General features: G+C 55.2%; 1 long non-coding RNA gene across 1 annotated transcript; it reads right to left on the bottom strand.

Annotated features, from left to right (window-relative positions):
* Nucleotides 1-690: 690 nt before the first annotated feature.
* Nucleotides 691-17828, bottom strand: LOC122463242. Its single transcript, XR_006286411.1, has 3 exons — nt 17667-17828; nt 15450-15451; nt 691-703 (listed from the first exon to the last, which is right to left on the bottom strand). It is a non-coding gene; the product is annotated as an uncharacterized LOC122463242 (long non-coding RNA).
* Nucleotides 17829-22192: the final 4364 nt, after the last annotated feature.

Genomic DNA, 22192 nt, shown 5'->3' with positions numbered 1-22192 from the left:
GTGCCCCAAGGGTCGGTCCTCGGACCGGTTTTGTTCAATATCTTCATTAATGATCTGGAGGATGGTGTGGATGGCACCCTCAGCAAGTTTGCAGATGACACTAAACTGGGAGGAGTGGTAGATACGCTGGAGGGTAGGGATAGGATACAGAAGGCCCTAGACAAATTAGAGGATTGGGCCAAAAGAAATCTGATGAGGTTCAACAAGGACAAATGCAAAGTTCTGCCCTTAGGATGGAAGAATCCCATGCACCGCTACAGACTAGGAACCGAATGGCTAGGCAGCAGTTCTGCAGAAAAGGACCTAGGGGTTACAGTGGACGAGAAGCTGGATATGAGTCAACAGTGTGCCCTTGTTGCCAAGAAGGCCAATGGCATTTTGGGATGTATAAGTAGGGGCATTGCCAGCAGATCGAGGGACGTGATCGTTCCCCTCTATTCGACATTGATGAGGCCTCATCTGGAGTACTGTGTCCAGTTTTGGGCCCCACACTACAAGAAGGATGTGGAAAAATTAGAAAGAGTCCAGCGGAGGGCAACAAAATTGATTAGGGGACTGGAACACATGACTTTTGAGGAGAGGCTGAGGGAACTGGGATTGTTTAGTCTGCGGAAGAGAGGAATGAGGGGGGATTTGATAGCTGCTTTCAACTACCTGAAAGGGGGTTCCAAAGAGGATGGATCTAGACTGTTCTCAGTGGTAGCTGATGACAGAACAAGGAGTAATGGTCTCAAGTTGCAGTGGGGGAGGTTTAGGTTGGATATTAGGAAAAACTTTTTCACTAGGAGGGTGATTAAACACTGGAATGCGTTACCTAGGGAGGTGGTGGAATCGCCTTCCTTAGAAGTTTTTATGGTCAGGCTTGAGAAAGCCCTGGCTGGGATGATTTAGTTGGGGATTGGTTCTGCTTTGAGCAGGGGGTTGGACTAGATGACCTCCTGAGGTCCCTTCCAACCCTGGTATTCTATGATTCTATGATTCTGGGACCCCCTCCCAGGGCAGGATGGATGCACGCAGCACCTGTTCCTGCCCTGGCGGTGCTGGCCCACGGGACACAGTGCGCAGCTGTCATGACCGAGCTGGGGGCAATGAGGGGCCCTTGCAGGTGTGGGAGAAAGTGCCGTCCCTCCTGTCCTGCAGGGAAGTCTTCCAAGAGACAAGAGTGGGGAGTTGGGAACTACCCTGTGAGGTGTTCCTGACCACCTCCCTACACACAGCTCTGCCAGGCCCCTCCATCCCCACTCACAGCCCCTTGCTAGCCCTGCCCCCCAGTTCATAGAATCATAGAATCATAGAATATCCTTCTTCCCAGAGCCACGTAGTCCGCAGTGATCCGCTCAAGGTCATTCTTGGCAGTACCATTGGTGCCCGTGTGGAGAAGCAGGAAGGGGTAGCGATCCGAAGGCTTAATGAGTCTCGGCAGTCTCTCCGTCACATCGCGAATCTTAGCTCCTGGCAAGCAGCAGACTTCTCGGTTTTCCCGGTCAGGGTGGCAGATAGATGACTCAGTCCCCCTGAGGAGAGAGTCCCCAACCACCACCACCAGCCTCCTTCTCTTGGGAGCGGTGGTCCTGGAACCCCCAACCCTAGGACAGTGCATCCCATGCCTTCCAATCGGCGGAGTCTCCTTCTGCTCCCTTCCCTCAGACGTATCATCTGGTCCACTCTCCGCATTAGTACCTGTGGAGAGAACATGAAAACGCTTACTTACCTGTATCTGCCCTGCTGGTACATGGATGCTCCCCTTTTTTCTTCTGGAGGTCACATGATGCCAAATTTCTCCACCGTCCTCCTCTCCTCGATGTGCAGCCTGCTCTGAATCTTCAGAATGTTGTGCCCGTAGAAGCCTATCCTGGAAATCTTGATGAAGTGAGCTGTAGCTCACGAAAGCTCACGCTCAAATAAATTGTCTAGTCTCTAAGGTGCCACAAGTACTCCTTTTCTTTTTGCGAATACAGACTAACACAGCTGTTACTCTGAAACCTGGAAATCTTTAGTTTCTCTTATGCAACACAGGGTCAATATCTGTTGCTCCAGACCTTGAACCTTCTCTTCCAGTATGGAGACCAGCTTGCACTTTGTACAGATAAAGTCGCTTCTGTCCTGTGGAAGAAAGACAAACATGGCACATCCAGTGCAGGTCACAACAGCTGAACACCTCCAATCCATATTACCTTCCTTCTATGAGCTTCCTCAGGAGTTGTAGTAACTACTCAGAAAATCCAGCAAGATGTAAGCCTCAGTGGGCTCTCCCCAGGCAAACGCCTTCTGTTCGCTGCTCTGCTGTTCGCTGCTCAGCTGGTTCGCAACTGACTGGCTTTTTATGCAGTCAGGCCCACTTAAGGCTCACCTGGAACAAAGCACACCCAGTTCCCGCCCTTTTCAAACAACCAATCAAGCACACAGCACACAGTCACACTGTCCTCACAACAAATACTCAGATACTCACCAACACAGCCTCCTTAATGCAGCCCTTAGCGTACCTCCTCTCAGGCAGATCCCAGGCAAACTCCTTTTGTTAGCTGCTCTGCTGTTCGCTGGGCCCCTCCATCCCCACCCATAGACCCCTGCTAGTCACACCCTGGGTTCCCGACATAGGTCTATCAATACACCTTAATCCTGCAGCAGCTAACCTGGGGGCTGGGCTAAGTCCATACAGCCAGTTGTGGCTGTTCTGGAATGTGTGGATGAGGCTTAATTCAGTTTTGATCTCAGTATCGTTCCCCAGGGTGTGCAATGGCACTGCAGCCAACTGCCCTGCCCCACCCACTCTGCCAGTCCTCCTGGCGCACAGTCATAGAATCACAGAAGATCAGGGTTGGAAGGAACCTCAGGAGGTCATCTCGTCCAACCCCCTGCTCAAAGCAGGACCAACCCCAACTAAATCATCCCAGCCAGGGCTTTGCCAAGCTGGGCCTTAAAAACCTCTAAGGAAGGAGATTCCACCACCTCCCTAGGTAACGCATTCCAGTGCTTCACCACCCTAATAGCCAACCTAGACCTCCTCCACTGCAACTTGAGACCATTGCTCCTTGTTCTGTCATCTGCCACCACTGAGAACAGTCGAGCTCCATCCTCTTTGGAACCCCCTTTCAGGTAGTTGAAAGCAGCTATCAAATCCCCCCTCACTCTGCTCTTCTGCAGACAAAATAACCCCAGTTCTCTCAGCCTCTCCTCGTAAGTCATGTGCCCCAGCCCCCTAATCATTTTTGTTGCCCTCTGCTGGACTCTCTCCAATTTGTCCACATCCCTTCTGCAGTGGGGGTACCAAAACTGGACACAATACTCCAGGTGTTGCCTCACCAGTGCCGAATAGAGGGGAACGATCACGTCCCTCGATCTGCTGGCAATGCTCCTCCTAAGACAGCCCAATATGCCATTGGCCTTCTTGGCAACAAGGGCACGCTGCTGACTCATATCCAGCTTCTCGTCCACTGTAATCCCCAGGTCGTTTTCTGCAGAACTGCTGCTTAGCCAGTTGGTCCCTAGTCTGTAGCGGTGCATGGGATTCTTCCATCCTAAGTGCAGGACTCTGCACTTGTCCTTGTTGAACCTCATCAGATTTCTTTTGGCCCAATCCTCTAATTTGTCTAGGTCACTCTGGACCCTATCCCTACCCTCCAGCATATCTACCATTCCTCCCAGTTTAGTGTCATCTGCCAACTTGCTGAGGGTACAATTAATCCCATCATCCAGATCATTAATAAAGATGTTGAACAAAACCGGCCCCAGGACGCAAAAAAAAAACCAGGCCCCGTGGGGCACTCCGCTTGATACCAGCTACCAATTAGACATCGAGCTGTTGATCACTACCCATTGAGCCCGATGATCTAGCCAGCTTTCTATCCACCTTATAGTCCATTCATCCACCTCATACTTCTTTAACTTGCTGGCAAGAATACTGTGGGAGACCATGTCAAAAGCTTTCCTAAAGTCAAGATATATCACATCCTCTGCTTTCCAGTCATCCACAGAGCCAGTCATCTCGTCATAGAAGGCAATCAGGATGCTCAGGGGCTTTGCTCACCTGCCAGGGCTGGCTGTACGGCATCGCCGCCCTTCATCACCCTTGATGGGGCACAGAGATGAGTCCTCCACACCCATATGCTGTGTTACCCCAGACTGCCAGGGGGCAAGGAGACCAGCCAGGGAGAAGAGCACCCCTTCCCCCCAGCCAAAGAGGGGATCACCCCCCCACCTCCCATCCCCCAGCCAGAGAGGGGATCATCCCTCCTCCTCCCATCACCCAGCCAGGGAGGGATAGCTCAGTGGTGGTGAGGGGATAGCTCAGTGGTTTGAGCATTGGCCTGCTAAACCCAGGGTTGTGAGTTCAATGCTTGAGGGGGCCATTTAGGGATCTGGGGCAAAAATTGCGGATTGATCCTGCTTTGAGCAGGGGGTTGGACTAGATGATCTCCTGAGGTCCTGATATTCTATGATTCTATGATCATCCCCCAACCAGGGAGGAGATTGCCCCCACCACCACCGCGAGGGGTGGGGGAGTGAGGGCTCTGGCTGGGGGTGCAGACTCTGGGGTGGGGCTAGGGATGAGGGGCTTGGGGTGTAGGCAGATGCTCCGGACTGGGACCAAGAGGTTCGGCAAGCGGGAGGGGGATCAGGGCTGGGGGCAGGGTCCTTGGGGGGCAGGGGCTCAGGGGTACAGGTTCTGGGTGGCGTTTACCTCAAGCAGCTCCCGGAAGCAGCAGCATGTCCCCCCTCTCGCTCCTGCTCGGAGGTGCGACCAGGAGTCTCTGCACGCTGCCCCATGCGTAGGTGCCGCCCCCCCCAGCTCCCATTGGCTGTGGTTCCCGACCAATGGGAGCTGCGGGGGCGGCACTTGGGGTGGGGGCAGCATGTGGGGACCCCTGGCTGCTCCTACATGTAGGAACCAGAGGCGGGACATGCCGCTGCTTCCTGGGAGCTGCGTGGTGCAGAGGCTAGCAGGGAGCCGGCCTCAGCCTCACTGCACCGCGCCGCCAACCGGACAGTCAACGGCCGGACAGTGACGCTGACCAGAGCCACCAGGGTGTTCTGGTCGAAAACCGTACATCTGGTCATCCTAGGGCAGAGTCTCTGGGCCGACTCCTCTCATCACTGCACCAGGGGCAGCCACCCCCCTGAGGCCAGTGGGGGTGAGAGCAGTGTGAGTGGGAGCCGGAGCAGGACCACCAGGAGTCGCTGGGCCTCTGCAGGGGATCTCAAGGTATCCAGGGGGCACAGAGACCGGCCCAAGGGAGTGCTCCATGCACTGGCAAAGTGGAGGGAAAGGGACCCCTCCCCTGGGAGCTGTTATCTACCACCAGCTGCCAGCTGAATGGCCATCCAGCAGCCTCAGCATCATGGCCAGAGTCACCTGGTGGAGCCCATCTGGGCCCTTATTGGCCCCTTTTATCAGCAGGGCTTATCGCAGGGAGGCCCAAGGACACTTTGTTTACCCGGTGGGGGTTGGTGCCCAGCCTTGTTTGTATGGCCTTGGGGGAGCCTGTGATTGATTTCCCCTGCAGTAAGAGCTGGGCCCCATCCTGTGGCTAGGCAGCCAGCCCGTGGGAGAGGAAGAGGCAGGGCCCTGAACACACACCTGGCCGCTCAGCTCAGGTGCCTCTGGTTTGGGGAGCTCAGATGGGGACACTGGGGCCTGCCTGTGCAGTGCTGAGCCCTGCAGCTTCAGGGGATGCTCAGTGGTGCTGGGAATCCAGCCCAAGTTCTCTCCAGTTGCATCCTAAAATTGAGTCACCCCAAATCAGTGGGCCCGTGTGCCAATCTGTGCCAAAGGCAGTGCTGCCAATGCAAGGAGCTGGCACCCAGCGCGGGAAGTTTGACGGGGGCCAGATGACGTGACGAGGCAGGGGGTTGTTCTAGCAGATTGACCTGAAGCACCTGGAGCCTGTCCTTAAGTACCTGGCCCCTGCGGCTCTGCCGGAGCGGGCTGGAGCCTGGATCTCGAGGGAGCTGCCCAGCACACTGCCAGTGTCTGCAGAGGGAGGCTCAGGCTGTACTCTTCTTCTGGCCCCTGGAGGGCACCCTACGCACACAAGTGCTCTCTTCTTACTGGTGCCATGGCACGAGCCCACGGCACCCAGAGACATGCGCCCCGGCTCCCCAGCGGTGGAACTCCTGACGCCCAAAGGCGGGGCTGGGCACAGCATGAATAGCCTGGCAGCTGCTGTTCACGTCTCGGGGACTTGCAACTCAGCACTCATGGGCACAACCAGCTTCCCCTCCCTCCCCATCAGGGAGATTGGCTACAGCCGTGTCCTTTCCAGCTTCTGTGTTCTGGGGCCTTCCCGGCCCTGGGTGCCCCACAGTGCCCCACGGCCAGCAGAGGGCAGTCAGTGCATCAGATCTGCCCATGATGCTGTCAGCTCACGTCCTGCACCCCGGGGCTGCATGGAACAGCACTCAGACGGAGGTGATTTTTCAGATGAGCAGACCCCCTTCGCTCTGCTTCCTTGGGCATCTGCTTGGGTGCGGCTTTGATCTTACAGCAGCTCCTGCACTGCCAGCAACTAAACTGGTGTGAGATCGGAATCAGGCCTGTACTGAGAGGAAGGCAGGATGGCTGAGTGGGTAGGACCCTAGCCTGGGACTTGAGAGTGCTGCCTTTGATCTCTTGCTGGATCTCAGCCCCTGTGTGACCTGGGGCAAGTTGCTCAGCCCCTCTTGTCTCCAGCTGTCCGATGGAGACCTCGGGGTAGCAAGGGGAGATGCCATGTGGATTGGGTGGTGCTCGGGGAATGGACTTGGGTCAGCACCAGGGGGGCATCTCGTGCAGCCTTGCATGCGGGTAAGTCTCAGCCACCCCTTGCGTGGCCAGCCGCATTAACTGGCAGCGGCGCAGGGCGTCTGTCCCCAGCCATGGCTCTCGGACTCTCTCCATCTCCCGCCTATGGAGGGCTGTTCTCCAGGACACCAGGACTCAGACAAAGGCCGCTCCCCCCACACCTCCTCCTTTAGCTTCCTCGGACAATGCCTCGCCTCTGCCTGTGGTTGGCTCAGCTGATGCCCAGGCCCTGCTCAGCTGCTCTGAACACCTGGCTCTAGCTTGGCATCAGAAAGACTTGGACTGTAGGTGACATGCCTGGCCCACCCCTCAGCGGCAAGGAGGTCTGGCTGGCCCTGGAGCTGTGGCTGTCTGGGGCGAGGGTTCCCTAGCCACGCTAGGGAGCTGAGTACACAGGCCAGGCCTCTTGTAAAGAGACAGGCCCCCCTCTGAGGGACAGGACTATCGCAGTTCAAGGCAACGGCACCCACCTTCCCCTCAGCGGCCCAGCCACTGCCTTTCTTGGGTCGAGACTGAGTTAGCCCCAGCAGAGACCTGCACACCTGCTGCTGGCATCCTCTACCAGGGACTGCCCCAGCCACAGCTGCCCCAGCTCGCTCTAGGCCAGCCTGTGGGATTCTTAAGGTAAACGCGTTGCTGAGAAAACATGCCAAACAAAAGAAGCCACCTGCCTGCGAGTAAACTCACTAGAGACCCCACTCCCATCCTGACATGGGGTCTGGCCGGAGCAGCCCTTCCAAACCCCACCCAAGGGGAACCCTTCTGATTTCGGTTCATCACAGCTTCAGTTCAGAACCAGCACCCAGTAGGCCCAGTCCTTCCAACCCATCCCTAAGGATGTGGGCCCTGCATGGACCTCGAGTCCTGGCCATTTGCTGTGCAAACCCAGGCTCTTTAGCCAATTCCTTTCACTGTTTGTCCCAGAGATCCCAGGGTGAGGCAGCCGCAGAGAGACCCTCTCCCGGGGCTGGCAACCAGAGGAATTCCATGGGCATCTCCCAGGAGTTCATAGAATCATAGAATATCAGGGTTGGAAGGGACCTCAGGAGGTCATCTAGTCCAACCCCTGCTCAAAGCAGGACCAATCCCCAATTTTTGCCCCAAATGGCCCCCTCAAGGATTGACCTTACAATCCTGGGTTTAGCAGGCCAATGCTCAAACCACTGAGCTATCCCTCCCCCCTATTACATGCAGTGCCACAGTAACACCCACACACCTGCATTTTAATGCACTGCCCCCAAGGCAGGAACCCCAATTCAATAATGTCTCTCTGAATTCTATACGGGGTGTCCAGGATATTGTCAGTCTGTCGCAAGGCCAGCTGGGGCACCGGCGGTGACCCTCCCTCCCTGCCTTCTGTCCTGTGCCTTCTTCCCCCTGTGCTGTGAGAAAGTCTGGCTGACAGAGGGATGCTGGGTGGGGCTGAAACAGACTTGACCCCCACCCAACATGTGTGGGAGGCCCCCTTCCCCCCATGTCCTGACTGCCATCAGGGCACAGGGATGCCGCTGAGTCTGGTGTGAAAGGTGGGTGCCTCCTGCTGGCAGCGTGGCAAGATGGGAGGCCGAGGGGGGTTGGGGATACCATGGCAGGGTCTGCATGAGGGAGGGGTGAGTTCTCCACAAATCCACGTGCTGACATGCAGGGGATGGCCCTGCCCATAGCTGTGTCTCCAGCTCCTCATGGATTCAAGGGGCCATGGGGCAGAACGTGCTCGTGGTCCCTGAGTGCGAGCTTGGAGACCAGTGGAAAGCAGGGACAGAGAATGGACAGAGCTGCGGGAAGTGACCCAGTGAATGGGGACAGGGTCCTGTGCCAGTGATGGACGGGGAAGGCTGGCTGCAATATCAGAGCTCCACCAGGCCCAGGCCTGGCCTGCTAAGGGGAGCCAGGAAGAGAACCAGCCCATCCCACAGAGTGATGTTCCAAGCCCCCTGTTCACCCAGTGGGGCCCACTCCCATGCCCTGTCTAGGCTCTCAGTGCATCTCCCCCAGCCCCCAGGAGCCCTGCTCAGCAGGGCCCAGCTGCAGCAAATGCAGACAAAATGGACAGCAACCGGGGCTGACGTCCCCTCCGCCTGGTTCTGCATCTGCTTGGCCCAGCTCTGGCTTGGGGCCCCAGCGCCATGGCGAAGCACTGGACGGTGGATCAGTGTTTGATCGTTCCTGAGTCGATGCATCCCAAGGATGCCTCAGGCCTGTTCCTCGGCTGCTGCATGGGACGACTGCAACGGGAAAGGGACGGCAGCAGCTCCTGCATCAGCCATCTTTGGCGCCTGCTCTGTTTGCAGTGCAGATAAGGGGGGTCGAGCAATGTGTTAAACTGAGTTGCGCGGGAAACTAGTGAGAGCAAACAGCTGGATCCAAATCCGCAGAGCGCTCCCCGTGCGACCGACCAGTGTGGGCTGTAATGGCTGGGTGAATTCCCTCCCCCCCCACATTCCAGGCTTTATAACCCCCACCCATTGGGAGTGTAGAATCCCACACACAGGAGTGTGGAATCACAATCACGCCCCCGTGGTACAAGCGCTGGCTCGCTCACACTCATGCTGTACGACTGCCTTCGCTCGCCTTTTGGGAGGAATGCAAATAAGGAAATCTCTGAAATAGCTGGGGTCTTGGCAGGCACAAATAATGTGCAGCTCTCACTCCCCCTGCCCTGCAGAGAGCCGCAGAGCCAGGGGCTTATTCCACCTGAGCAGTCCCACTGAATTCACCGGGTAAGGGGGAGCATGTTTAGCCCCGTCCCACCCTCTCCTGATCCCCTGGCAAAGTGGGGTGTGAAATACCAGCCAGAGCTGTGCTCCCTGGGCCTGGCTCTGCACTGCACAGCTCCAGCTCTCTGCCGGGGAAACTCCATCCATGTGAGGGGTGCGGAGGAGTGGAGAGTGGGCTGGCTGGAGCCGGAGGGCAGATGGAGCCAATGTCGAGGGTATGTGCCAACCTCCTCCCAATGGACTAGCCCTGGAAGCAGCTGGAGGTGATGGGGCTACAAGGGTGCTTTGAAGCCATCCCAAGCTATCCCCCAGCTCGTCTGGGCAGTGGGAAGCAGGGCCACCCCATGGGGATGGTTCGACTGAGAGAGCTAAAGGGCCATGTTGTGCATGCAGCAGCCCCAGGCAGGGGACAGGAGAGGGCCACCAGGCCGTGAGAGGTCACGAGCCAGGCCGTGGCTGGCTGTAGCAGCCCAGCGAGCTGCAAGATGTGCCTTCCGGGGGCAGTGTCCAGGGGACGCCCATGCACCCACAGGACATCAAGCAGTGGCTATGTCTGGCATAACGTCTGCCCAGTGCATGGTGCAGGGTCTAGGTCTAGGCTAGCAGGCTTTGGGGGCAGGGCTCTTCGTGGTTATTTCGGGGGAAGATCTGCCTGTCTGTGGCTGGGGCAGCCTCAGTCTGTCTGTCCGCAGGCTCGGCCTGGCAGGGGGTTGCTGGGAGAGCCCCAGGCTGGAAGCTGACAAGCCGCAAGGATGCTGAGTCGCAGTGCTTCCTGGATTCTCTCCACTCCCTTTCCTGTTGCCCATATTCCAACCTCCCCCACACCTGCACGCTCTTCTGCCCCCACCGCAGCTCCCCCTCTATGTGCACCAGGTCACCCCCATCCCAGACACTGGCTGATGAATATATTTGCCCAGGTTCTTGCCAAGCATTTCCTTCAGCCCCGTTTCCCCACTCTGTGCCCCATGGGCTGGGAGGGCAGGGGCCATGGGGCAGGTCTGTGCCAGTTGGGGACCCAGAGCAGAGACTTCCAGCCTGAAGCCCCCTTCCCTCTCCCATAGGGGAGTCCAACTCCCTGCTGCATTTTTCTGCCCCTCCTTCAACGTCTCCCCCGTCCCATCTCTGCCCCTTGGACCCACCCGGGACCCCCACCCCCACCCTGAGCAGAACATGTTCTGCCCTGTGTTACGCAGCTTCCAACCCCTTGCTCGGGATGGGCCCTCAGAGCAAAGGGACAAGTGGGTGAATAGCCAGCAGGCAAACTGAGGAATCTATGGGGTTATGAGGAGGGTGGAAGCCCCTGGGTCCATGCAGCGGCTGGTTTCTTTGCACAGGCCCCCATTGCTGGGCCAGGGCTGTGGCCCCCTGAGCCCGAGAGCTGTTTGATTCCTGGGCCTCTCATTCCGATCAGGAAGCTCTGAAGCAGCCAGTACACGTGCAGCGCCTGGCACCAGCAGCCTGATCCCCAGTGGAGCCCATAGGCCTGCCCGGAGAGAAATAAATAACCAGTAATGACTCAACAGCGACCTCGGCCTTGCTTTGTCACAGTTCAGCTGTTCAGTGACTCACAGCTGCTGGCTAGGCCCCACTCCCTGTGCTTTGGGTGCAGCCATGGCTCCTGACCGAAGTGACCTGGCAAGGCCCAGCCATGGGCCAGGATGCGCCGGGCTCTGTGCTGACAGGCGCTGTGCGGGTCATGAGGGCAGGTAATCAGGTTTCTGTCTGAATCATAGAATCATAGAATATCAGGGTTGGAAGGGACCTCAGGAGGTCATCTAGTCCAACCCCCTGCTCAAAGCAGGACCGATCCCCGACTAAATCATCCCAGCCAGGGCTTTGTCAAGCCTGACCTTAAAAACTTCTAGGGAAGGAGATTCCACCACCTCCCTAGGTAACGCATTCCAGTGCTTCACCACCCTCCTAGTGAAAAAGTTTTTCCTAATATCCAACCTAAACCTCCCCCACTGCAACTTGAGACCATTACTCCTTGTTCTGTCATCAGCTACCACTGAGAACAGTCTAGATCCATCCTCTTTGGAACCCCCTTTCAGGTAGTTGAAAGCAGCTATCAAATCCCCCCTCATTCTTCTCTTCCGCAGACTAAACAATCCCAGTTCCCTCAGCCTCTCCTCATAACTCATGTGTTCCAGTCCCCTAATCATTTTTGTTGCCCTCCGCTGGACTCTTACCAATTTTTCCATATCCTTCTTGTAGTGTGGGGCCCAAAACTGGACACACTACTCCAGATGAGGCCTCACCAATGTCGAATAGAGGGGAACAATCACGTCCCTCGATCTGCTGGCAATGCCCCTACTTATACATCCCAATATGCCATTGGCCTTCTTGGCAACAAGGGCACACTGCTGACTCATATCCAGCTTCTCGTCCACTGTAATCCCTAGGTCCTTTTCTGCAGAACTGCTGCCGAGCCATTTGGTCCCTAGTCTGTAGCAGTGCATGGGATTCTTCCGTCCTAAGTGCAGGACTCTGCACTTGTCCTTGTTGAACCTCATCAGATTTCTTTTGGCCCAATCCTCCGATTTGTCTAGGTCCCTCTGTATCCTATCCCTACCCTCCAGCGTATCTACCACTCCTCCCAGTTTAGTGTCATCTGCAAACTTGCTGAGGGTGCAATCCACACCATCCTCCAGATCATTTATGAAGATATTGAAGAAAACTGGCCCCAGGACTGACCCTTGGGGCACTCCGCTAGATACCGGCTGCCAACTAGACATGGAGCCATTGATCACTACCCATTGAGCCTGACAATCTAGCCAGCTTTCTATCCGCCTTATAGTCCATTCATCCAGCCCATACTTCTTTAACTTGCTGGCAAGAATACTGTGGGAGACCACGTCAAAAGCTTTGCTAAAGTCAAGGAACAACACGTCCACTGCTTTCCCTTCATCCACAGGGCCAGTTATCTCGTCATAGAAGGCAATTAGATTAGTCAGGCATGACTTGCCCTTGGTGAATCCATGCTGACTGTTCCTGATCACTTTCCTCTCCTCTAAGTGCTTCAGAAGTGATTCCTTGAGGACCTGCTCCATGATTTTTCCAGGGACTGAGGTGAGGCTGACTGGCCTGTAGTTCCCAGGATCCTCCTTCTTCCCTTTTTTAATGATGGGCACTACATTAGCCTTTTTCCAGTCGTCCGGGACTTCCCCCAATCGCCATGAGTTTTCACAGATAATGGCCAATGGCTCTGCAATCACATCCGCCAACTCCTTTAGCACTCTCGGATGCAGCGCATCCGGCCCCATGGACTTGTGCTCGGCCAGCTTTTCTAAATAGTCCCGAACCACTTCTTTCTCCACAGAGGGCTGGTCACCTCCTCCCCATGCTGTGGTGCCCGGTGCAGTAGTCTGGGAGCTGACCTTGTTCGTGAAGACAGAGGCAAAAAAAGCATTGAGTACATTAGCTTTTTCCACATCCTCTGTCACTAGGTTGCCTCCCTCATTCAGTCAGGGGCCCACACTTTCCTTGACTTTCTTCTTGTTGCTAACATACCTGAAGAAACCCTTCTTGTTACTCTTAACATCTCTTGCTAGCTGCAACTCCAGGTGTGATTTGGCCTTCCTGATTTCACTCCTGCAAGCCCGAGCAATATTTTTATACTCATCCCTGGTCATTTGTCCAATCTTCCACTTCTTGTAAGCTTCTTTTTTGTATTTAAGAGCAGCAAGGATTTCACTGTTAAGCCAAGCTGGTCGCCTGCCATATTTACTATTCTTTCTACACATTGGGATGGTTTGTCCCTGTAACCTCAATAAGGATTCTTTAAAATACAGCCAGTTCTCCTGGACTCCTTTCCCCCTCATGTTATTCTCCCAGGGGATCTTGCCCCTCAATTCCCTGAGGGAGTCAAAGTCTGCTTTTCTGAAGTCCAGGGTCCGTATTCTGCTGCTCTCCTTTCTTCCCTGTGTCAGGATCCTGAACTCGACCATCTCATGGTCACTGCCTCCCATCCACTTTTGCTTCCCCTACTAATTCTTCCCGGTTTGTGAGCAGCAGGTCAAGAAGAGCTCTGCCCCTAGTTGGTTCCTCCAGCACTTGCACCAGGAAATTGTCCCCTACACTTTCCAAAAACTTCCTGGATTGTCTGTGCACCGCTGTATTGCTCTCCCAGCAGATATCAGGGTGATTGAAGTCTCCCATGAGAACCAGGGCCTGCGATCTAGTAACTTCTGCGAGTTGCCGGAAGAAAGCCTCGTCCACCTCATCCCCCTGGTCTGGTGGTCTAGACTGAGTAGGGAGTGAGTCACTAAGGGGGGGAGCGGAGGGGCTGGCGGGGGGGGGGGGGCTGCACCTTTAACCCCTTTGAGCCCTGAGCTCAGGTCCCCTACTTGGAGCAGGGTCAATGGTTTCCTCACAGCGCCAGGAAAAGCGGCTAGCCCTTGCCCCCGGGAGGGGTTCAGCAGTGCTCCAGCAATGCGAGGGTTAACGGGGGCGCTGGGTGAGGCATGTGCGAGGGGAGGACCCACGCAGGGCACAGAGGCTCAGCACCTGCCACTGGAGAGCTGAGTGCGAATCCTGGGGGAGGTCCCAGAAGCAGAAATGAGTTTGTCTCAACCTCGTTCCCATTTCCCCAGCCAAACTATTCCCACGGCTTTGAGAGGACTCGGGAGAATCCCAGGGCAGGGACCGCAGGGGCTGTGGGTCAGGACTGAGGGGCGCCAGCGGAGCTATGTGTGGGGAGCTCAGCACTGAGGTACAGGGGGGCTGTGGGTCAGGATCAGGGGGCACTGGCAGAGGTGTGTGTACGGTGCCCATTCCCAGCTCTGCTCTGGGGCCCTGGAGAGGCCCCCAATCTGCACAAGGGAGCCTGAGTAGGGAGATCTGCCCCCTGTTTCCTGGCCAAGGGGAGCTGGGGGTGCTGGGAGATTGTCCTGGCCTGTCTCAGGGGGCTGCAGAGGTACAGGCCTGTGGTGGGGGTTGGCATCCCATGGGAATAAACCTCGAGGCACCAGTCATCCTCAGGAATCTGTGGGGGAAGGAAGCCCCACGCACCATTCCTTGGGGGGAGGCTGCTCCCCCTCTGCATCCAGCCGGCTCCGCTAGAGCAGGGCCGTGACCCCGTCTCACCCCCTTTGGAGGGCAGCAAAAACAGCCTTCAGAAAAGGATGCCAGAGGCTCCTGCACCCAGCAGCTACAGCAAGCAGTGCAGAGCCAGGCCTCTCTCCCGCTGGAGGCAGGGGTCCCTTTCCCCGAGAGCTGCCTTGCTCTCCGGCCATGCAGTGGGATGCCGACCAGGCCCCATGCTAGGTACATTTCCATAGAGCATGGATCCATCCTGTTCTCTCCCCCCAGGATGGCTGAGACCCCCACTGCTGCACTAGAGGCTCAAAGGCACAGAGACTGTGCCCAGCACAGGGAAACGGCCAGTCCCTGCCTCCCCAACCCGCGACTGGGGGCTGATCCGCCCCGGAAGGGGCCCCCTGCTCAGCCAGCTGGTAGGTTTGTTTCCCTGTTTGTTCCCCCTTATCTCCACAAGCACTGGGGGCTCTCATCAGTGCTGATGATACAGTGGGCAGCAGAAGGCCAGCCCAAGCACCCTCCAACCTCTGAATCCCTCCCGGAAAGAGAGGCCTCGGGGAGCGTGCTGAGCAGCCGAGGAAAAAACAAGCCGGGCTATTCCTGTCGCTCGCACAGACACTTCCTCTGACATGGCCCTGACTGCAGGGACCCCAGTCCTGAGTGCGTGGGGTCCCAGGGGCTCCTTTCACACACCAGTCCCATGGCCTGTTGGGGTAAGCTTAGCCCATCTCCCTACATCCCATTTATTTAGATGTCTCAATAGGTCTACTTACAACAGACAGATTAACGAATCCCATCCTGGGATAGACTCTGAGACCCTTGGTGCTAAAGCACAGGTGTCTACTTCTTGTGCTAAAGGAGGAATTCTGTTAGCTGGTAGATGTAGTGGGCTTTTATCCACTGCCAGGCCTAACCACTAGGGCAAGGGACACACCAAGCTTAATTGGAGCATCACATGTCCTTGGAAGGATTCAGGATTGGTCGGTTAATGTCAGGAATCATCAGTTTCCACCTTCCACTTAAGCCCAACCACAGACATTTGTGGCAGAGGCCATGGAAATGCCCAGTGTGTCGCTGCAAGGGGGAATGTAAGCCCCACACTGACAATGCCAGGGTTCAGGGGAGCTGGACAGCCCAGTTAGCCCATTCTGGGGCCTCTTCAGGGAACCAGGTAATGGAGGATCAGCCCCAGCTGAGAAGTTCCTATGGAGGAAGGACTGCGGGGCAATGGGAGGAAGGCCTACTTGGAAGCTTCCTCTCTCTGGGAAGGAATGAGAGGGGCCTGCAGGAAGGAGCTTGTCCTTTGGGACTGTCCCCGAAGGGAGAGGGCAGCTGGGGAGAAGGAGGCCCCTAAAGCAAACCTAGGAGAAGAGAGCCTCCAGGGAAGGTGCCCTGAGCATCAGCGGCTTGAGAGGAGCCAGGCCCCCTGGAAGAAAGCTCTGTGACCAAGGGAGGAGGAACGCAGCAGAGCCCAGGAGAGGGCACTGAACTTGGGAAGGGGGGAAGCGTTTTAGTCCTTGGCACGGGGCCATTACCAGCTGGGCCGGTCAGTGTCACCAGGCAGGAGAGCCAAGTCACCACACAGCAGGAGGATGAGGCTGAGGGCGTCAATATGAGGTCTTGCCATAAGGAGGCGCTCTGGGATGCTGAGTGTATGACACTCACCCTCCCAGATGGGATGGTGCCCCGGTCACCTGTGGGGACCGAACACCAGACCTCAGGATCTCAAGTCACAAACCCTGGCTGCTGGAGCTAAAGGAGCAGCTCGGAAGTCAGCAGCAGACTCGTAGATGTCTATGCATGTTGCAGCCACTAGATGGGGACAAGGAGCCACATGAGCTAGCATAGGCTAAACTGGCACCTGGCACCTGGCTGATCAGTTTGTAAGAAAGGAATGACAATAAAGGTGAGGCTCAGGCATCGGGGGTTGTTTCTGCATCTCAGCATCTACAGACAGCAACTGATGGTGAGGGGCTCCTGCTACGGGGGTCTGAACTCAGCATTTCTGGGTGCCCAGCTTTTGAGTTTGAGCATTAAGCACCTATTTTGGAAGGGCTGTGCAGAGCCGAGGGGCCCAGGGCCACCTGGACTCCAGCAGCCTTCGCTCCACGGGGATGCAGGGGTGTGCGTGTTTGTTTATTCTGTGGGCTTGGTTTTGTTTTAATTTCCAGCAAGTGCAAAAATTGAAGTTGGTGGAAAGTCAGGAGCAAAACTAACCTGGGAGTAACCTGGGATTTTATGGGGTTCCTGGCCCTTCGCTAGCACCTGGCACAGCCAGGGCCAGGGCAGGTTTGTACTGAGCTCTGAGATCCTCAGAAGAATGCAGCCTTCAAACAGAAGAACCAGATAAGCATTTGCCTCTCTATTGTAGATGCCAAGCCAGTGTGCTTATGTTCCAGCAAAATCAATCAAACAGCCTCAAATGGCATGCACACCTCTGTGCACGCGTGGCATGCACACGACTGCACGTGTAAGCGGAATCTGATCTGCACACACATGTTACTAGACAGGCGCCCGCCTGGCAGAGCCCTGGTTTACACACCTGGCAGGCGAGCGGCGGTGCATGCAGCTTCCAGCTGAACAATGAGGCCCAGAAGTCTGCCCCACCCCTGCAAACACTGGCACTGGTGAGTGTGTTTGTGTCGGGCTGTCTGTGTGTGTTCATTCACCTCGCTGCCCTGCCCGCTCCTCTGCTCCAGGCCAGCCCTGGAAAATCCTGCTTAGACAGGAAAGAGAAGATAAGGCGGAGAGAAAACAAGGGGCTGTTCTAACCCCAGGAAACACCCTCCTAGTCTCAGCAAAACATTCCTTTCTCCTGTTAACCTCCCCAGCCCTCACAGGCTGGCCCGGATGGCTCCGGAGCCTCTCAGCTCCTGTAATGAGCCAGCTGCAGCCTCCCCATCCCCAGCCATGAGAAGGGAGGCTGGCGGGGCAGGACGTGGCTGCCCCTCTATCCCCAGCTTGAGCCCAGCCAGGGCTTCTGGCTGCAAAGGCAGGCAAGGAGCTGGAAGAAGCAGGATGCTGCTGGATGTGTCTCTCAGGGTGTCAGGTAGCTGAGATAGTGACTGGCGCTATAGGGTCCATCTGCTGCCAACCTCCTGTCCCGGCACCTGGCACTGACCAGGTGGGACGCTGTGATGAAATGGGACCGTTCTTAATGTTCTCTCTAAATACTGTGTGGTACCTCAGTTTTCCCTAGGCATTTCTTAAGTATCTAGGGGGTGGGATAAGGGTGTGTGATTGTTGCAGAGCCCTAGAGGGCCAGTGTGATGGTGTCTGCACAGAGAATGGCCGACACCCTGTCTCCTGGCAACTGATGGCCTGGGCCCTCCCCTGCAAAGGGGCCAACTGAAGGTGTTGGAGAACAAAGAGATCAGGTGACCTCCTGGCCCAGGAAAGGGACAAAGGCGAGAGGAGGGGCTGGAGAGTTTCAGTTTGGAGCTGGCTGGGGAAATGGAGGGAGGCCCAGATGGGGCTCTGGCCTCCCTGCCCCCCAAGACGGACCTGACTGAGGGGTCCTGTTCTCTGTACCTACAAGCTCTGTTTCAGACCATGTTCCTGTCATCTAATAAACCTTCTGTTTTACTGGCTGGCTGAGAGTCACGTCTGACTGCGGAGTTGGGGGGCAGGACCCTCTGGCTTCCCCAGGACCCCGCCTGAGCGGACTGGCTGTGGGAAGCGCACAGAGGGGCAGAGGAGGCTGAATGCGCCGAAGTCAGACCCAGGAGGGTGGAAGCTGTGGAAGCTTCTTGCCCTGCAGACAGGCTGCTCCCAGAGAGGAGGCTCCCCCAGAGTCCTGCCTGGCTTCGTAGGGAGCAGTTCCAGAGCATCACCCGGGGACTCCGGGACAGACGCTGACCTTCCCGAGGTGGAAGGTGCAGAGCGGGGCAGCACCTTTCCCTTAACCAGCCTGAGCTGGACTGGAGCTGAGCACCTGCACCCAGGGCGCCCAGCCCTCCCCCCCCCGCGGCTCCCTGGGGCTGGAGGGAATGCTGCTGGCCCGTGAGTCATCAGCAGGGAGCCCAGCCCTGGGGTGACTCCTCCCCAGCACGTACGTGATGCGGCCGAGCCTGGTAACTCGCGGTTGGCTTCACTTTCCAGGCCCTTTGCAGCCAGTCCCCACCCTACCTCTCATCTCTCACCCGCTGCCGAGCTGGCCATGCACCTCCAGTAGCCCCTCAGGCTGGGCTCTGCTGCCCGCTGGTTACATTTTCAAACAAGGCCCTTATGCTTTCTCCCAGGTGACCCCATGCTTGGGTGGAGCTCCCACAAACACCCACAAAGCTACTGCTTTGTCCTCAAATCGCTCCCTAGCGCTGCCCATTGCCGGGACGCCAGCAGACACGGGACAGCTGTGGGTGTGCTGACAGCACTGCTGCCGTGCTGCTCAGGACTGTGCTCCTGTTCTCTGGGCTCCCCCGCTGGTCAGTCTGCCCCCACCTGTCACTGCCCCTTGCACTTGGTGAGTGCCTCGGGGCTGTCACCTAGCACCTCATGCACTGCGGGGGTGGGCCACAGAACGGTACCACTTGTGCGGAGGGGATACTAGAAATGCGCCCAAACTGCCCACTTCAGATCTGGATCTCGACTCTCCCAGAGCGCAGGGGGCAGGAAGCAGGGTTTTGGTCCCTCCTGTCCAGGACCTTGTCTTCACTAGGAACAAGGGTGTGTTCCTAACACAAGTTAACTAATCAGAGGGAAAATCCAAGTGACACCTCAGCAGCATGTGGCTTTCACGGGTAGGAGCAGGACCAGATCAAACCCGTGGAGGAGACTGGGGCTCATCTCGCCCTGTGAAAGCTCCCAGCTGCCTTGGCTTCCCAGCTCTCGTGCCAGGTAGTCTCCTCATGTCGGCTCACAGGTGGAAGCTGGTGAGAACCAGTGTCGGGCAGGAAATGGCTTTCCTGACCCTTGAACATTTTCAAGATTTCCAAGCTGCATCAGGATGACCCCGAGACCTTTCCATGGTGAGAGCAGCCCCACACTAGCCAACCAGTGGGTTGGGGCTCATGTGGGCTATAGGAGAGCCAGGTTCAAGGCCTGCTCTGCCTAGTTCATTGGCACTCAAGCCTGGGTCTCATCCACCCCAGCTCAGTGCCCTGGCCAGGACATCTCGCTCTCCATCCGGGAGTTAAGAGACCTCCACAAAGCACCATTTTCCCACAACAAGAAAAGTTTGTCAAATCATTCCCAGCCAGCTCTGGCAGGACGCACGTTGGTGAACATGATGTGGGAACATATGTTATCTTCTCATGAGCACGGGACCCAGCCGGCTCAGTCCCTGCTGGAGTTGATGGGGCAAAGTTCCCCAGCCGGCACGGCAGAACTTGCAGATACCCCAGGGTCTGGGGGCTGGCGCCCCTCACTGCTCAGCAGTTCATTACTGTGGACCCCAAGCTGGGCAAATCCAGAGATCACGGCTCATATGCTACGCTAGGCTCCCTCCTCTCCCTGCAGCGGCAGCCCAGCCTTTGCCAACCAACCGAGAGGAGCAATGGCAACTTCCCAGGAGCACATGGCTGCCCGCTGATATGCATGAAACGGAAACAATTGCACCTGCCCTCCTCTGACAGCGCGGGTGGGGCCTACAGGGACACAGCTCTGCAGCCTGCTTCACCCAGGGCACAGCCTTGTGCAGGGGCCCTGTGCGATCGAACGCTGAACTGCGTTATGCTGTTCAGCCACTAACTGTGTTATGCATACAATACCTTATTTCATCCAACCTCAACCATACCTGGCAGAGCATTAAAGGAGCTAGTGATGAACATAGCTGGGGTATAGGCACGCTCTGTGCCGAGCCTGTATCTAATGCAGAAGTACATGACATGGTGTCAGCAGTAATCTAAGAACAGAAACAGAAGGAACAGCAACAAAGGTTGCAGGATCTCATCAATATGCCACTCTTCAGTGCCCCAGAGAACTTAAACAGAAATTAAATGGTACAGTCCCAAAAGTGAAATCCCTGCAAGCTGCATGGAAACTCTTTAAAGACACCATAATAGAGGCTTAACTTAAATGTATACCCCAAATTAAAAGCATAGTAAGAGAACCAAAAGTACCACCGTGGCTAAACAACAAAGTAAAAGAAGCAGTGAGAGGCAAAAAGGCATCCTTTAAAAGTGGAAGTTGAATCCTATTGAGGAAAATAAAAAAGAACATAAACTCTGGCAAGTCAAGTGTAAAAGTATAACTAGGACGGCCAAAAAAGTATCTGAAGAGCAACTAGGCAAAGACTCAAAAAGTAACAGACTTTTTTAAAAGTACATTAGAAGCAGGAAGCCTGCCAAACAACCAGTGGGGTCACTGGACGATCGAGATGCTAAAGGAGCAGTCAAGGAAGATAAGGCCATTGTGGAGAAACTAAATGAATTCTTTGCATCAGTCTTCATGGCTGAAGATGTGAGGAAGATCCACACACCTAAGCCATTACTTTTAGGTGACAAATCTGAGGAAATGTCCCACACTGAGGTGTCATTAGAGGAGGTTTTGGAGCAAACTGATAAATTAAACAGTAACAAGTCACCAGGCCCAGATGGGATTCACCCAAGAGTTCTGAAGGAACTCAGATATGAAATTGCAGAACTACTATCTGTAGTCTGTAACCTATCTTTTCAATCAGCTTCTGTACCAGATGACTGGAGGGTAGCTAATGTGACACCAATTTTTTAAAAGGGCTCCAGAGGTGACCCTGGCAATTACAGGCTTCAGTACCAGGCAAACTGGTTTAAATTACAGTAAAGAACAGAATTTTCAGAGACATAGATGAACATAATTTGTTGAGGAAGAGTTAACATGGGTTTTGTAAAGGGAAATCATGTCTCACCAATCTACTAGATTTCTTTGAGTGTGGACAAGGGGGATCCAGTGGATATAGTGTACTTGGACTTTCAGAAATCCTTTGACAAGGTCCCTCACCAAAGGCTCTTAGGCAAAGTAAGCTGTCATGGCATAAGAGGGTAGGTCCTCTCATGGATCAGTAACGAATTAAAAAACAGGAAACAAAGGGTAGGAATAAATGGTCAGTTTTCAGAATGGAGAGAGGTAAATAGCGGTGTCCAGTTGGGGTCTGTACTGGGATCAGTGCTGTTCAACATATTCATAAATGATCTGGAAAAAGGGGTAAACAGTGAGGTGGCAAAATTAGCAAATGATACAATATTATTCAAGATAGTTAAGTCCAAAGGAGACTGCAAAGAGTTACAAAGGAATTTCACAAAACTGAATGATTGGGCAACAAAATAGCAAATGAAATTCAAGGTTGATAAATTCAAAGTGATGCACATTGGAAAACACCATCCCAATTATACATACAAAATGATGGGGTCTAAATTAGCTATTACTGTGCAAGAAAGAGATCTTTGGGTCACAGTGGATAGATACAGCCATTCTTATGTTCTTAACTTCAGCTTTGACTAACCTTCCCAATGGACAGACTGGAAACAATATTTTGCAAGATTTTGGATTGCAAATCAACTCCGCAAAGAAACTGGAGATATTCACATATTGTCTCTAATTTATGAGATAGGGAAACAGGCAAAGGATATCTTTAAAGCCTTTAACTTTACTGAAGACAGTCATAAAGATGACTATGAAAGGGTTCTGACTATGTTTGATGCATATTTTATACCTTAGAGAAATGTGGTTTATGAAAGACCAT

This window comes from Chelonia mydas, chromosome 18 (assembly GCF_015237465.2).
Source record: "Chelonia mydas isolate rCheMyd1 chromosome 18, rCheMyd1.pri.v2, whole genome shotgun sequence".
Classification (NCBI taxonomy): Eukaryota; Metazoa; Chordata; order Testudines; family Cheloniidae; genus Chelonia; species Chelonia mydas.
Note: the sequence above shows the minus strand (reverse complement) of the source record. Positions and strands in the feature narration are given on the sequence as shown.